The 5,865-nt window shown below is 46.3% G+C and overlaps 1 protein-coding gene and 1 long non-coding RNA gene across 2 annotated transcripts in view; one reads left to right on the top strand and one right to left on the bottom strand.

Moving 5' to 3' along the window:
- LOC307204850 (uncharacterized protein) overlaps positions 1-5,865 on the bottom strand; it is a 90,249-nt gene that overhangs the window by 71,181 nt on the left and 13,203 nt on the right. The window lies entirely within an intron of this gene.
- LOC307205251 lies at positions 4,506-5,427 on the top strand. Its single transcript, XR_013833957.1, has 2 exons — positions 4,506-4,789; positions 5,222-5,427. It is a non-coding gene; the product is annotated as an uncharacterized lncRNA (long non-coding RNA).

Genomic DNA, 5,865 nt, shown 5'->3' with positions numbered 1-5,865 from the left:
CGACTCCCGACTTTATTTAAGACAGGGAACGTCCCCCCCCCCCCGCCCCCAGCCCAAGAAACATATTCCCTTCTGGGCAATGTTCCAGGGGTCAAATCTCCATTATGGGTGGAGCCAGAGTCAAAAGCGGGCAGAGCAAGGAATGTCAATTTTATATTCGCACATTGTGGGAATGTTGTGGATACTAGGAGAGGATGTATTGATTTAATAGTATCCTTCCTAACTCATGCTTGTGAGTCAGCAGCAGAGTGCATTATACGTGTTATTAGGTTTAAAAATGCTGCTTTAAAAACCCGGACATTTTGTCAAAGTTTATAAAAATCCACCTGGACAGAAATTTTAAGCCTGACGAGGAGGATGTGTTCAGGGAAAACCCGACTTGTTACCAAACCCCCACAGACCATCCTTATCAGTATTTTTATTCCCCGCCTCCTGCCGTTCATATCTCAAATCTTGCTCACTATTTTATATCACAATTATACTTCATTGGAAAAATCCCCAAAAAAGGCCTCCAGTTTTCCATTAAAAGTTCATCATTTTTATCTCTTAGTTTTACAGTCCAGGGGATGTAGTTTGTACTTAACAAGACCCATCAGAATTAACTGGACTTAAAGGGGTATGGCTGCAAATCACTAGCACCACACCCCATACATACTATTGAAAAATACACCCCCATTGAGTTCAATAAGGCTTGCTTTCAGGTAAGGGATGTCCGAGAATTCAGACAGGAATGAAAATGGAGACTGCTAGTGTTTGGCTCATATTTGCATTGTGTATCCTCGGCGCTGAAACAAATGGAGCGGTATCACGTAATAGCAATGTAAATTTACGTACTGTGGTACCTCGGGTTACATACACTTCAGGTTACATACACTTCAGGTTACAGACTCCGCTAACCCAGAAATAGTACCTTGGGTTAAGAACTTTGCATCAGGATGAGAACAGAAATCGTGCAGCGGTGGCGCAGTGGCAGCAGGAGGCCCCATTAGCTAAAGTGATGCTTCAGGTTAAGAACAGTTTCAGGTTAAGAACGGACCTCCGGAACAAATTAAGTATTTAACCCGAGTGTCAGAGCTGCCCCTAGGTCCCAGCTCACAGAGGACCAACGCCCGATCGTCGTTATGTACAAAAGTCTTTATTGAAGTTCAACTTCCATTCCAAAGCCGCAGCGCGCAGCTCTACATCTTAAACCTTAGACCGGCGAAGTCCCGTCTGAGTCTCCTCCCCTCTGACACCAGTTTAAGATCCTAGCCCTGCTCCACCTTTTCCGTTGTTCTCTCCTCCTCTGGGTCCTCCTGCCCGCCGGGGCTTTCCCCTTTCTGGACTCTTCCGACGCTGAGTCGGCTGACTCCTCCCCCTGTCTCCGGCGGGCTTTAGGACCTGGTTCCCAATCCTCATTCTCTGCTGTCCCGCGCTCCTGTACATTTGAACTTGCCTCTCGCGCCAACCCAGTGACCTTCCTCCTGACCGTCACACTGCTTCTGTCACTGCTTCCCTCTTCCGGGATACTGCCCGGATCTGACCTCCCCTCCGTTGTCTGGCTCTCCGATGGAGGCGTGGCCAGCCCTGACTTATCTTCACTCGCTGGCGTGGAATCCTCTGCCCTCGATACCTGGGACTCTTCCCCCCCACTATGCTCTGGTGGGGAAGCTGGTCCTGATTTCCAACTGCTACTCTGGGAGTCCCTGCTGGCCCCTTGCTCCTGGAGTGTCCCCCTTGGGAATCCCCTGGCCCTGGCCCCTGGCGCCCCCTTCTGTGAATCTTCCGATTCGCTGGAGAGGCTCATGGAATCTCTCGGGCCACTGTCATCTTCTCCTACGCTGCCCTCAGATTCTTCCCCTTCGCTCTCCATCTCCCCCTCTTCCCTGTGCTTCTGCTCCTGAACCCCTGACACCGAGGTACCACTGTAATTAACTTCACAAATTACGTGAGGCGTGCAATTTTGCCATAGCGGACAGTGAGACAAATAATGTCATTTTTTGGCAAAAAGTGAACTGCAGCAAAACAAAAGCACTGGGTGTGGTGAAAAGGGTGCCTTCTTACATTCCCTGCTCCCCAGTCAATGGGCATGGGGTTGCAGCTGAAATTATTTATGGAATAAGGGCTAGAATCAATGGTGAAGTTTTTCACCTAGCCTGTGGCGGTACTTGAATTTGCAAACACATTGAAAGAATGAAACATTGCCAAAGATGTTTGAAGGATTAAGAATTTTCTCCAGTTTGGGGCACATTCCATTTTTGCATTGCTTCAGATACTTGCAAATCCCATTTAACCAGTGACTATCTTGGGACAAAATAATGAATATATGCAATCCTTGGGCAAATGGTAGATTCACCATAATACTCCCAAGTGTGCAAAGAGTCTTTATAAATGCCAGCATACCCTCCTGGATATTACCATTAAAGCCCTGAATAACTTGGACCCGGGACACTTAAAGGGCTATTTTCTTCTACACATATATGTCTGGTGTCCATTTAAAATATATATTTTAAAGTTAAACTCAATTCAAACTTCTAACCAAGTCCCCCGCTGCCCTGCAAAGCAGAAACTACTTGCAAAAGAAGGGAGGCAGAATATTATCAAACATAGGAACCAATAGCAAAGAAAAGCACCAGTCTCTCTCTCATGAGCAAAGCCTAATTTCCCTTCCCAAGGAGACCAGGGCTTTTCCTTTGGTGTCAACTAAAAAGACAAGGGTGATATTGCAAATTAATTTGACACCTCCAAAGTCAGCTTGGCACATCTGAATAGCTGCAGCCCTATCGGCAATGGGGAACAATGGAGCCGTGCTTTGCAGGCAAATCCCTGATGGCTGTGTGCAAAAGTTTGGCATGCTGTCTGCACATTCCCTCCCTGCCTCCCTGCAGTGTCGCGGTGGAGCATGATTTGCAAAATGAAAGCTTGGTGTGACATGAGCCCCTTACTCAGAGAAGGTGTTACTGGATGAGATAATGAAAGGACCGGGGGTGGGGGGAGAGAGAGATTGAACAGCTAGAAGGGCAGAGAGAAATGAAATGAAAATAAATCCCAGCTATTGATTATTGCTAAATTTATTAGTTGCTTCTTCTTTTTTTTGCCATTGTTAAGTTGTGGGTGAACATATCAGACGACACAGCGATTCTTCAGACAGCTCTTGTTTATTCACAGGCCAGAACAGAACTGAACTGAAGGGTTCAGCCAGCCTGCTTATATAGAGCTCCACTACAATGCAACAGTAACCACTTTCTGTAACTATCCAATCACTGAACATCACTTTCAATTCCTTATTTGCATATGCGGACCTGAGTGAAAACTACAGTATCCCTCTGCTGGCTCAGGGCAAGAACTTCAGTACATATCAGCCATGGCGACTCAAAGAGACTTAAAATATTTTAAGTGAGAAGGAAACACACATTGAAACCAGCATCGGGGGTGTGGGGAACAAATCTGAAAGACAGTTTTGCATCAAAACATCCCATCCATTCAAAAAATGGTTGTGCCTGATTAAAAAGGAATGTTTTTGCCTGGCACCTAAAGATATGTAATTATGGAGCTCTGGGGAGGGCATTCCACAAATGGGGAGCCACCACAGAAAAGGCCCATTCTTAGGTTGTAACTCTCCAGACCACCCGTGGAGAGGGTACACAAAGAAGGGCCTCAGGTGATGATTTCAGGGTCGGGGTCAGTTCAAAAGTGTTCCTTGAGGTATTAGGATCCTAAGCCATGTAAGACTTTATTGGTCAAAACCAGTGGTTTGAATTGCAAATTATTTATTTCCTGCTAAATACACGCAAACCACAAATCCCTAAATGGACTTCAGGGTAGTTTACCAAGAACTTTTACAGGGACGCAGGTGGCGCTGTGGTCTAAACCACTGAGCCTCTTGGGCTTGCCAATCAGAAGGTTGGCGGTTCGAATCCCTGCAACGGGGTGAGCTCCCGTTGCTCCTGCCAACCTAGCAGTTTGAAAGCATGTCAGTGCAATTAGATAAATAGGTACCACTGCAGTGGGAAGGTAAACGGTGTTTCCGTGTGTTCTGGTTTCCATCACAGTGTTTTGTCGTGCCAGAAGCGGTTTAGTCCTGCTGGCCACATGACCCGGAAAGCTGTCTGTAGACAAACGCCAGCTCCCTTGGCCTGAAAGTGAGATGAGCACTGCACCCCATAAACCATGGGTAGGCAAACTAAGGCTTGTGGGCTGGATCTGGCCCAATTGCCTTCTCAATCCGGCTAGCGGACAGTCCGGGAATCAGCATGTTTTTACATGAGTAGAACGTGTCCTTTTATTTAAAATGCATCTCTGGGTTGTTTGTGGGGCCTGCCTGGTGTTTTTACATGAGTAGAACGTGTGCTTTTATTTAAATTGCATCTCTGGGTTATTTGTGGGGCATAGGAATTCATTCATTTCCCCCCCTCCAAAATATACTGTAGTCTGACCTACCGCATGGTCTGGGGGACAGTGGACCGGCCCCCTGCTGAAAAAGTTTGCTGACCCCTGTGAATAGTTGCCTTTCACTGAACTTAACCGTCCAGGGGTCCTTTACCTTTTAACCAAGAAATTTTAAACACATGCACGCACACGCATGTATACATGACATCACATATCTTCAAATGAAAGGTGGTTATAGATGTTCTGATGAGGGTTCGTCCTATCCCAATATTCCTGCTCAAAGCAGATCCATGGAAATGAATGAAACAGAAGTCGGCCATACTCGTTCATCTCAGTAGGTTTACTCAGAGTAGGGTCACATTCACACTGTTAATGACAGGTGAAAACTAAAAGGTGAAAAACAAAAGTGTAAAGCAGGCAGGTGAGAGCTGGACCATCAAGAAGGCTGATCGCCGAAGAATTGATGCTTTTGAATTCTGGTGCCGGAGGAGACTCTTGAGAGTCCCATGGACTGCAAGAAGATCAAACCTATCCATTCTGAAGGAAATCAACCCTGAGTGCTCACTGGGAGGACAGATCGTGAAGCTGAGGCTCCAATACTTTGGCCACCTCATGAGAAGAGAAGACTCCCTGGAAAAGACCCTGATGTTGGGAAAGATGGAGGGCACAAGGAGAAGGGGACGGCAGAGGACGAGATGGTTGGACAGTGTTCTCGAAGCTACCAGCATGAGTTTGACCAGACTGCGGGAGGCAGTGGAAGACCGGAGTGCCTGGCGTGCTCTGGTCCAGGGGGTCACGAAGAGTCGGACACGACTAAACGACTAAACAACAACAACAACAACAAAGCAGGCAGGTGGAATAAGCACAGTTACGTATGGGTTAAATAACAAAAGTCCAAGTGATGAAAGAAAAGAATAAGAATTGTCTTCACATGAAGGGAGAATATTAGTGGTGTTCCCTGATTGTCAAGTAGAGTTCCAAATTTGCCGGGCTTGTGAGTTGTCTTGGAAATGATGCTTCTTCTGTATATGTAATAAAGGAATACCGATAATATAAAAAGTCTCCAGAGGTTTTAGTCTGGTCCACATATTCTGCTGCTGTAACTTGCCCTGAGACTATATGGTGAAGGCTGGATAAGAAACCCTATAAAGAAATGAATAATGTAAGGCCTCTTGGTATGTTCAGGGAAAGAGCTGCCGTTCACAAGATCCCAATTTCAATCCTTGCTGTTTTCTGGTAGGGCTGTGCAGGAACTAGACAGCTGCTGCCAGTCAGTGCAGGATATGCGGGGCTAGACAGACCAATCATACCAGAAAGGAAGCGACTTCGTCAGCTTGCATATTATCGCCCTCTGCTGGGCTCACATGCATATTAAACTTTGAAACTTTATTTGCAATTTAGGCCCCATCTTCACTATGCTTTGAAAGAAGCATCATACCACTTTAACCAGTCATAAGGTAAAGGTAAAGGGACCCCTGACCATTAGGTCCAGTCGTG

The sequence above is a fragment of the Podarcis cretensis genome (genome assembly GCF_951804945.1).
Source record: "Podarcis cretensis genome assembly, chromosome: 16".
NCBI lineage: Eukaryota > Metazoa > Chordata > Lepidosauria > Squamata > Lacertidae > Podarcis > Podarcis cretensis.
The sequence above is the reverse complement of the archived record's forward strand: the minus strand, read 5'-3'. Positions and strand labels throughout refer to the sequence as shown.